This window comes from Gekko japonicus, unplaced genomic scaffold, assembly GCF_001447785.1.
Source record: "Gekko japonicus isolate JY-2015 unplaced genomic scaffold, Gekko_japonicus_V1.1 scaffold1124, whole genome shotgun sequence".
Classification (NCBI taxonomy): domain Eukaryota; kingdom Metazoa; phylum Chordata; class Lepidosauria; order Squamata; family Gekkonidae; genus Gekko; species Gekko japonicus.
Window position 1 is genome coordinate 200,708 of NW_015168681.1, and position 11,406 is coordinate 212,113.

Below are 11,406 nucleotides of genomic sequence, written 5' to 3' on the forward strand. Positions count from 1 at the left end.
TGCATGTAAGAGGGAACGAGAATGTAACCACCAAGGCACTCTCCAGAAACCCCTAAAGGTGCAGGTTGTAAAATTGGTGTGAATTATATATGGTTATATAGGAAGTTTGACCTGTTGGAATTTAAAAAATGTGAAGTGTGAACACATAATACACCCCATTGCACAAGAGAGGCTTGGGAGAACCTCACCTGAGGCAATGATAAAAAAGTGAGACGGTCAATAAATGGTTAATGTTGTAACCTGGTCTGAGAACCTTGAGTTACAGGGGACTCAAATGGAACTCTTCAGTTAAGAGAGTCTGTTAGGAGCAGCAGTTGAGAGTTAAGAACTGACAGTTGTCTGGGAAGGAAGGTTAAGAAAGTGAGAGGATCAAGAAGGATCTCCATTCAAGCTTCAGGGAAATAGATTCTTAAAGGGGGGGGTGATCCCTATCCAGTCTAAAGGAAATAGCTTCTAAAAAGAAAGGGGTGATCCTTAGCCAGTGGATAAGGAAGGAAATTGGAACTTATTTGAATCTTTCCTTCACCAACTCTAGTGTCTGCTAGACCAAGAAACTTATGCTAGTTTATTTAAGACAAACTGCAAAGAAATCTCTCTCCTCAAATTTTAAAGACCTGTCTGAATAACAGAAACCATAGCTTGTTTGTGACACATTATCTGGCATTTATTTGTATACAAAGTTACCTCATTCCTGATGCCTGTTCACCTGATTCCAACCCGACCATTTCCCCTCAAAGTTAAATAAAACTGTTCGTTATTTTAGAACTACCATCATTCTTTTATGTACCACTATCAAACCAGGACAAAAAGAAGAATTTTAGCCTCTCCTCTCAGTTCCCTAGACTGGGTCAGCATCTAACAATATATATTCAAATGACTGGGTGGGATAGCCAGAGAAAAACCAAGAAGAAAAAACAAAAGGGGGGGGGGCTGCTCAGCAGAGAACAAGGTAAAAGGGAATCCTGTGAGGGAGAATGAAATCATCATAAGAACCATTCATAACAAGCAAAAGGATATGTTTTATCTGTATCTTTTTTTCAATCCAGTACATAGCAAAAATTGCCCAGTGTTCACAAATCTTGTCTGAACATTGTGAATTATTTTTGATCCTAAGGGCAAGGGAAGGAGGGAGGGAGAGGAAAAGGGGGAACAGATGCACACAGAAAGCCAGGTAAAATAAAAAGGCCACAACTTTTCTTTGCATCCTTTGTTAGTAATGTGAATTGAATTAATACTGCTAATTTAATTAATAAGACAACATTCAAGAGAAGATTAAGCCAGTCTTTTATAGAAGGGATTTTCTCCCCCAGTATGCTGCAATAACAATCTTAGCAACTGTAAACAGAGTTAATTCAATGTTGAGAAAGTTACCAATCCATTTAAATATCCTTGTATCTTAGGATCTGATGATACATCATTGCATAACATATTATTAATAATCTGTACTACATTTTGCCAAAATAAGTTACATTTTCTATTTAGGCTTCCTATTTGACTCTCTATTGATATATTGTCATGAGAAGTAACAGAATAATTGCCAGTTGACATTATACAAGAAAAAATACAATATGGATTGATAAAATTAATTCACATATGTTAATCTTAATTTTGTTCTATTATTTGTTGGGGGCCAAATAGCTTTCATGGGGGACTACTGAATGGTATTAAAGGGCATGCCTCCCATTTACTATGTTTAAAAATGCACTGATACTACTACTGCTGCTGCTGCTGCTGTCGTTATTATTAGGAACAAAAACCTGCTGAAATCAGTTGATTTCCAGGACAACAGGTTTAGCAGGTAATTCAAACATTGATGGACATTGCATAATTGTACTCCATCACCACCCAGATTTTCTCTTCCAAAAAAGAAAATCCTGGAAGCAGATGATTACGGTATAGTATCTAATGATGTCAGGAATCTCTGCTTTACAAGAATTTAAAAGTTATACTTAATGTATATATTGAAACATGCTTGAAAGAGTTCATGATACTCCTATTGAGGATTATAATGAAAATATTTCCACCTTGACAAAGAACCAATTCACACTGCATTTAGTCCTGATTTAGCTAATTTTCATTGTAACTTTGGCTGCAGTCACATGGAGCATTAGCCACGCTACAGAGACGGAAGATAGATGGATTTTCCGGGCATGATCAAACCGCAACATCTGGGAAGTGTAGAGCTCCCATGGTGAACCTGAGGCTTCCCGCTGAAGATGCGCTGTAAAAAACTAGTACCTCCGAGGTACTAGTTTCCGGAAACCGCGGGGCAAGGGTGGGCGTCTGATCACGTTTCCGGTGGTAGCTCGTGGCATCCGGCGCCCGCCCATGTCCCGTTGCAAATAGTTTTTTCCCCCAAGTCTCCACAGGATGTGCACAAGCACCCAACAGCGCATGCGCACACTTCACTAAAAAAAACCCCCCACTGTGCTGCTTCCTTGCCACGCCGCAGGATTTACATATGATTGGCACCTCCCCCCGAACCATGGGACATCAGCGGGACATTTGATCCGGCAGCCACACGGTAGTTCACTCCGGGGCAAACAGCCATGCCTCCCCCCCCCCGCGATATCCGGCCCGTGTGACCGGGGCCTTTATTAAGCAAAGAAGTATTAGGAGAGTTCAACTGAACAGGAAAAGGTATTGCATCAGTTAACTATAGCTTAGTATTTCTTTTCCTTGAGAGAGAGTTATTTACGATTCCCATTATGACATCATCAGCATCAGTTTTAAGAGGCATTTACAATGGGAAGAAAGATAATAGTAGCATTCTAAACTAATAAAGAAAATCCAAGCTTGTGTTTATAACACTGAAGTTTTCCTCTTTAAGTAAAATAGCTTCAGCTCTCAAATTAGCCCTCAGAGCATTGTAGTGTCTTTGCAATTTAATTATTTACCACTTGAAAGAAGGATTTGTATTTGCTAGTCTGATACTAAAACAAAGAATAGAATCAATAATGAGCTGGTGAGAATGCTTGCCACTGAAATTCAAATAAAACTCTTAAAAATTACTGAGGAAACACAGTCAAAACTGAGAAAAACATGTATATCATGAACTCTGGGGCTGGCATATTGCTATGTGCATCTTTGATATGGGCTATGTATCATAATGGTTGAAGAGTATTAGGTATTTGTTCACCAAAGAGTATTGGAGGATTAGTCCACAAAACTGTATATTTGCTAGCATACTGATGCCAAACTTAGTGCAACGCCTGATCAGCATAGCTCACTGCAGCCCAGAACTCCTGAGCTCAAACAGTCTTTCTGCTTCCACACATTAGAGGCATCATTCTGCCACTAAGCACATGACTCAGTAGCCAGGCCTCCCTCCCTCATGGACCCCCTGCCTCACAGGGGTGGTGGTGGTGCTGGTGATTTCCTGTTATACTGGCTCAGGAATTCCATTCTGCACACCCACCCCATGAATCCGCCTTGAGGGAAAATATGCCTTGAGGAATGCTGAAGGAATAGCAATAAGTATTTGGGGAAACAGGGGTGCCTACAGCCCCTTGGGATCATCCCTGGAGTTACAATATTCTGCAGTTCAACAAATCCAGGAAAAAGTAGGACAGGTGTCTCTCAAGCAGATATACCTTTGATCAGGTCTGGCACTGATTCTTTCTGTCAGAACTGAGGTGTATATTCTAGTCAAGATCAGACCCAGACACATTTCCAAACCATTTGTAGCTTATATATCTTGGGTATGTCCTACCCTATTGTCAGTACTTCAATATGACTTCCAGCTACATCTGAACTTCTTTATTTCAGGTGTGGCTGATCAAAGTGTCTGATACCAGTTAGCCCTCAGCAGCATGGTCTCTCACATGACAAGAAGTTGTTCCAAGTACAGTAATTTGGAGAAGCAACTTTCTTCAGTCAGTTTAGAGCACGTTTTGGCTTTCACTGATGATGTAGATAAACCGGTTCTTCAAGCACAGGGGATATCACTTCACTTGAAAATATCTGTGAATTCCAAGACAAATGAGGCACTGTTGGAAAGGTATATTACACTTGACAAATTCAAGAACAGCACCAAGAGCAAAACACAAAATCCATATTTGATGTGTTAGCACTTTGACAAAAAGCTTCTCACTGAGTGAGGAAAGGGCTCTCATGTCTAGATGTGCTTTCCTTAAAAGAAGTATTTGTCTACTACATCATTTTTATAACAGGAAGTTTGGAAAGGAAATCTTTAAGGAAAAACTCATTTCACTATTAGTAGGCATATTTTCCTGCTTAACAGATCTGTTTATTATAATTTACTTATTTGTTTTAACCCATTTTCAGCCCCCAATTGGGTCCCAAAGTGACCCAGAACAATTAAATTTAAATTAAAAATCTTCTGGGGCAGTGGTTCTCAGCTGGTCTAGGTCCAGGCAAAACGGTTCTCTGGTTTCCTTTATTGCTTTAGACTTTCACTCTTAGCTACTTACCACTCTTCTTTAACTCTATTTTAACTAGAATTTCTAAAATTATTGCCAGCCTTGGCGCAGGTGCTGCAGCTTTCAGTTCTTTCAGCTCATTAGCATCCCTCCCCTTATGTTAACAAAATGCCAGAATCCAACCACCCTGGGCCAGGTGTCACTGCTGCTGGTGGCCCTGAGGAGGGATTCTGGCCCTCTGCTGACCCCTGCCCCTCCTCCTGCTGTGCCTCCAGTGGGGGGACATGTGGGTTGGCATGAGGACACTCTTGTCTGTATGGGTGCCCTTCTTTACACCATGGCCGACGATGAGCGGGGACACCCCTCATATCCATTGTCTTGTCCATCATCACCCTCTGGGGCCCTGTGTGGTCTGCGTGTGGAGCTCCAACATGAGGTGCCTGTGAGGCTGACAGATGGCTGCAGCTTGTAACAGGAGCTGGTCTCTTTAAGGGTGTGTGTGAGATAGAGGAGGAATGTCACTCCTGTGGGCTGCCCCCCTCCACCCCCTGCCAGTGACAGATGCTTGGCTCAGCCTCCTCAACTCATGACTCCCATTGGTCCTGCCTGCCCTGTCCATCATGCCACTCCCACCTCACAACAACACTGGAACAGAATGCTGTAGCAGAATTGCTACATGCTCTGCAGCGGCAGCACCCAGCAACACTGTTGTGACACCTGTTTTCCCATTCAGCAGCTTCAAAACTAGCCCCTTAGGGAGGTTTCTAGTGGCGCAGCAGCTGCACTGCAGCCGGCCACTGCAGCACAGGTACAACATAGGATTGCTCAGCCCGCTTACTTTCAGAAGATTTGTGAAGTCCTGTTAATACATTATCTACATTTATGCAGAAGGAGAAGGATACTTACCCCTGCACAAGGAAGAAGGTGACCCTCAGGCTGTTTCCTGACATAATAAAGGGTCTTATTAATTGGTCCTGGGCTGACTCCAATGATAGTGGAATTTTGTAAATGGTTAATCAAAAGCAAGGAGCTGCTGCATCCATAACGGTACTTAACGATATTTTGCTGATGATAATGGAACCTTGCAGAGCTTCTCAGAGACAGAATATTTCAACCGTGCAATGGAAACATAAAGTAGTAATGTACTGAATTTCACAAGATTCGGTAAGACCAGGGAGTGTGTGGATTTTAGAAGGCTAATTAAAGTGGGTGGATAGTTCTTCATTTAATTCAGGAGAATATCAGGATTTGAGAATGAGAGCTAATGACATAAACCAGGGATTGCTGGCTTTTCTCCAGGGAGTTCACACGGAGTGGTGTTTCTAATTGTTCCAACCACTAGACAGTATTGTGCATGTAATACTTATAGTTACTTACTGGCTCAGAGTCAGATTTTGCTGCATTCGGGATTGATTTGGTAACAGTAAATACTGAGCTCTGAGGTAGAGTGCATGTTTGCTTACAAAAGGTTCCAGATTCACTCTGTAGCATCTTTCGTTTTGGTAGCAGATGTTAGGAAGGATCCTGGAGATCTGTGGCCACTCACTGAATAGGCAATGGTTAGCTAGAGAGTCTGACTCAGTGTATGACACCATGAAATTCTGAATGTAAAACATAGAAACCATGAAATTCTGAATGTAAAACAGAGAATATGCCCTTTTAGAACTAGCTCTCATTAGAATGTCTATGTGCTCACTTGAGCTTTAAACCAATCTAAATGAAATATATACCACTATGATCTTTGAACAGATTCGCTAATTAACTATCATTAAAGGCCCTGTAACACACATTAAAATGGAACCTTTCATTTACTACCAAACATATACCAGCGGTTAATAAAAATCCCTTTTTTCACACACAAAAATCCAGGCGTGTGTATCACAGAGGACAGCAAATTATTAGAGGCACAACTGGTAGAAAGATTACCTCCTTAAATGTCCCAAATGTTTAGATATCATCATTATGCTCTGTTTTTGAATGACATTTGCAGCACAGTTAAATATATTATTGATAAAGTGTTAATGAGAGAAGCTTCTTATCAAGAAGGATGGCTTCTTTTATTTCTTTTCATAATACAGACTTAAATCTTGGCAGATTCATGAATTCAGTGCAAAGGAACTTCAGAGTTCTAAACGTTAGGCTCCATTTTCATACTGGCACTATTAACTTTGTAGAGAAAGATTAGATATACATCTTTCCCCCCTTTCCTCCTTCAGTGCAGCTGGCCCAGCCCTGCCCATATGTGTCTCCAATATCCCCATACTTTTCACAACCTCTAAGCACCCAAGGTGAATGGGAGGGGTTGCATTTGGATCGGTGCACCTTCTATTGCTTGCCTATCATATTACAGTGACCTATCATGCTATGGTGCCCATGTGCAACCACAAGGAAAGGTATAAGGGCTCTATTAAGCCCTCCACTCATTGCTTTGCACATAGCTCTCTGTGCCTGCATGAGCTTGCTTTAAGTTTTCATAAATCTTTACAAGCCAATGTGACTCCAAAGATGTAATACAGGAAACAAGTTTTGGGGCGCATGGATGGAGATGACGGTTGTTACCAATGCTCTTGTAAACTTCCTATGAGGGCATACAGGGAGAGGATATTTGTTTACTAAGCTGACTGTCCTGTATTCTTGAGGTTCTTACATTCTGAGCCCTCTGGTTCCTTGTGAAAGGTAATGAACGCAGAAATAAAACAAGTCTTTTTTCCTGTCCATATAAAAATAACCCAAGTATAGTTTCAGGACCATGCACTTACTGTGTGAAAGGAGGATATGATTTATGATCCACTGTAAATAACCTGTTCTCTATTGGTATAGTTAATCTTTTTGTTCTTCATCGAGAAAAAGTTCTGAAACATTCCCAGACTTGAAATTTATCAAGCCCACCATACAGTCCACTAGGAATTGTATATTCATGTACAAGATGCTGGACTCTTTTCTTGAGCTAAGTCCTCTTCTTACGTCAAACAAAACCAAAAAACCCTCAGTAGGTCTGAGTTTGTTTAGAATTAAATCCATAAGGTTTTAAACCTAACGTGGTTCTATAAGGGGATAAAGGCTGGGAAATATTGTTGCCTTTTTGAACCATTTTTATCTTTAATCAGTGTCTTTTCTCCTGAGCAGAATCTGTTGCTTGAGAACGATGATCACATTTTATGTTCTAATCAAGAGCTGAGGTAAACTGGCATTAGTTAGCTCTTGAATATTATTATGTTGCCAAGAGCTTGGTATTGCACCCTCTTCCTCACTTCTAGCAACAGAGAAAGAGAGTGAGATGGAAAGAAGAATACACAAATATAATTTCAGTGGGTTGGATTCTGTTTGTGCCAGCATGGGAGCACTTCCACCAGATGTGGTGTAACTATTGCTGATCTCCTATCCCACTGTAGATCACTACATCATACCCCATGCTGCTTCCTGGGAGGGTTCTCCTGAACCCTGGGGAAGAGTTGCAGGGCTCATGGGGCTATTGCAGGAAGGGGAAGGCACAGAAGTTCCATCCTGCAAGCGTAACTTCACTTGGAAATGGATTCAAGTGGGTAGCCGTATTGGTCTGAAGCAGTAGAACACAGTTTATGTCCAGGGACACCTCTAAGACCAGCAAAATTTTATTCAAGGTGTGAGCTTCCTGAGGAAGTGTGCTTTGCACACGAAAGCTCACACCTTGAATGAAACTTTGTTGGTCTTAATGGTGCCACTGGACTCAAACATGGTTCACTTGGAAATTGTTGAATCTGACCTGACTTGTTAAAGGTTTATAGAATTCAAGTTTGAATTTTAGATTTATATTTTTAAATGTTATTTTAGCGATGAGTCACATGAGTGTCTACAGTTATAAAATTAAATCAATAATCCCACTTTCTGCCCAATGATGGTTTACTGAGTGAACTTTATATACTTGGCTGGTGCCAGTGATGTGCATAGACACCTTGCTGACCTACATGCCTATATTGTATGATTTGTGAGGGGCACCCCTGGATCCCTTGCAGTGTTGCGGAAAATATTGGGGCAAAAGTGCGAGACTGCAAGGTTCTCCACTGGTTTCTGTAAAACTATTTCCTTTCCAAGAGACAGTTGGGGCAGCCCTAATACACATAGTTTCCAAATATGGCAGACATTAATTTCATTTTGGGCCTATGAGTATCTCTTCTCTAAGAGGGAAACCATTAGGAGTGGGAAGATATGTGCTCTTTGCCAAGAAGCCCTGGAATCAAAGCAATTTGTATATTAACACTGCCATTAAATATTTCCTTTCTTAGACTTCACGATGATCTGATCATCTCTACAGTATTTCACTGCAATTTTTTAAAAATGCAGTTCAGATACATGAATAGCTTTCATTAGTGGCCCATGTGGGAATGTACCTTAAAGAGAAACCTGTTCAAAATTCAAAAGTGCTATTTATTTTTTTATTATTCCAAAGTACAATATACAAATTACACCAGACAAATACACACTCATATGCCCATTATTCAAGAAAAAAGCTACACATAGGCATATACATTTTAGTACCTCTTCTCTAACTCTACCAAAGTAAATTTTACAAATTGCTGTATTTAATAAGAGGACACCAATTCTGACTAAATTTGTCTTGGAGCCAGTCTTTTCCCACACATATGTATATGTTATGAGCCCTTCCATTAACATTACATACCAAAATTCTTTGCAACCCCTTTCTCTCTGGAACAGCCTGTTGTTTCCATTCCTGTGTGGAGTTCCATGCCTGTCATTTTCCCTGCAATTATCAGGTTTATAACCAAGCATTTATATTATTTGTGTATTCTGTTGGAAAGATTACCTAATAATAAAATATTAGATAACTCAAATCCCTGGCCTATTATTTTCTCAATTTCTTTATGAACTATTCTTCAAAGTGCTTCTTTTCTCTACATTTTTGTGCATAACCCTAAACTAATTCCCCAAACTAAATAAAAACAATAAAAATAAGCATTTATCACTACCTTAAAATATACAGAGAGCTATGTCCGTTTTACTTTTTGATCCATTATAAATGTCATGTTGGCACCATCACTATCCTTCTGGAACAAAACAAAGTTTGAGTCCAGTGGCACCTTTAAAACCAACAAAGTTTAATTCTGTGTATAAGCTTCCATGTGCATGCACACATCTTTGGATACATTGAAACAAGACTCCCTCAACCATTACAAAGAGGTAGAAAGAGGTGAGGGGAGTTGTTAAAAAGGGCTAGTTGCTCTAAGTAGCCCTTCCTGACAACTACCCCCACCACCCTCTCTCTACCTATATGTAAGGCTTGAGGAAAACTGTTTCAATGTATCTGACAAAGTGTACATGCACACAAAAGTTTATACCCAGAATTAAACTTTGTTGGTCTTAAAGGCGTCACTGGACTTGAACTTTGTTCTGTTGATTCAAACTAACATGGCTACCCACCTGAATCTACCCTTCTGAAGACATTCACAAGCAGCTAACTAGGATTAAAATTGTAGAGAGTCCTTCAGAATTTGTAAGTGACAAGTATTCTTGCTTGAAAGATTGATGTATTCTGAAGTGGCTGATATATTGTTGAAATGTTTATCTGAGTGATAGGGAGGTTTATTATCCTGGGAACCACAGTTCAATGAAGGTGGTGGGTGAGAGGGTGGGTGAACTGATTTCCATTCACATATAGCTTGTCTCATTTGAGTAAAGGTAGGTAGGAGCTGTTCAGGGACACAGAGAAAGTTTACAAGGCATTGATAAATGTTTTCACTTTTAAATTCCTAGTGATTCCAGTTCTATTAAGCTTCATCTAACCATGTATCTTATCTGTGTTATTCCCATTTTTATTGATTTATTTCCTTTGGAAGGAAAATACAAAGCTTAACTGCCCCAACTCAGTCTGTCAGAAACATAAATACACATTAAGTAGAATTACCTTCGACCCCCTTGACCTTGTACAAGCTTGGATTTGGAGTCACATTAGAGAACTCCATGAGATGGTTTCAAATAATTTACATTGTTTTCCTTTCTGAAGTAGTTTGGGCTAATAGCTTCCAATGATAAATCACTACTTTTACCCATCTGAGAAAAAACATCTCTAAAGATAACAAGAAATGTACTTTTGTCTGCCATTATCATTGGGTTAAGTTAATCATATATTTATGGATCTGTAACCACTGGAAACATGAAGGTCATTTTGTAACGAAGAAGGGAGGGCCATATTGGAAGTATCATGAGATAATGTGTTGTAGTGAATTGTCTGGATATAACAGGCAGAAAACATGTATTGAAATGTTGCTGTGTGCACAGTTACCAATGCTAAAAAGACAGTCCAGCTGGGCAATTTTATTCAGGTATTTATCTCTCCTTTTCCATGTTATTCTCACAACATCCTATGAGGTAAGGTTAGACTGAAAAAGAGAATGACTGGCCCAAGGACACCTACTGAGCTTTCGTGGTAGAATTGGGGTTCACACCTGAGTTTCCAGGTCTTAGTCCAACATTAGTCCCAGTAATAGTATCTAGAATACCACAGATAATGTATTTTGAAGTGAATTATAAGTGGACTATAGTTGCTTTCTCAAAAAAGATGATGTTATGCACACTATTTGACTTCTATCATTAATAAAGTCTAGTTTAGTCTTCCTTAAGCAATTTGTATGAGAGATATAAGAAAGCAACTCTCCAAATTTCAAAGCAGAATTTTCTTTTGACACTTTAAGCAAATAAATGGGCTAGAAAGATGACTTATCCTACTGCATTAGTGAGAAGAACTAAATATTTGTTCATGAAATAATAACAAATAAAAAAGAAATGCATCTCACTGAGATTACATCTAGGGAAAAACCTGGCATAGATTTAGTTATTTAAATCATATATAAATCAGAATTTTCTTTTGACACTTTAAGCAAATAAATGGGCTAGAAAGATGACTTATCCTACTGCATTAGTGAGAAGAACTAAATATTTGTTCATGAAATAATAAGCAAATAAAAAAGAAATGCCATCTCACTGAGATTACATCTAGGGAAAAACCTGGCATAGATTTAGTTATTTAAAT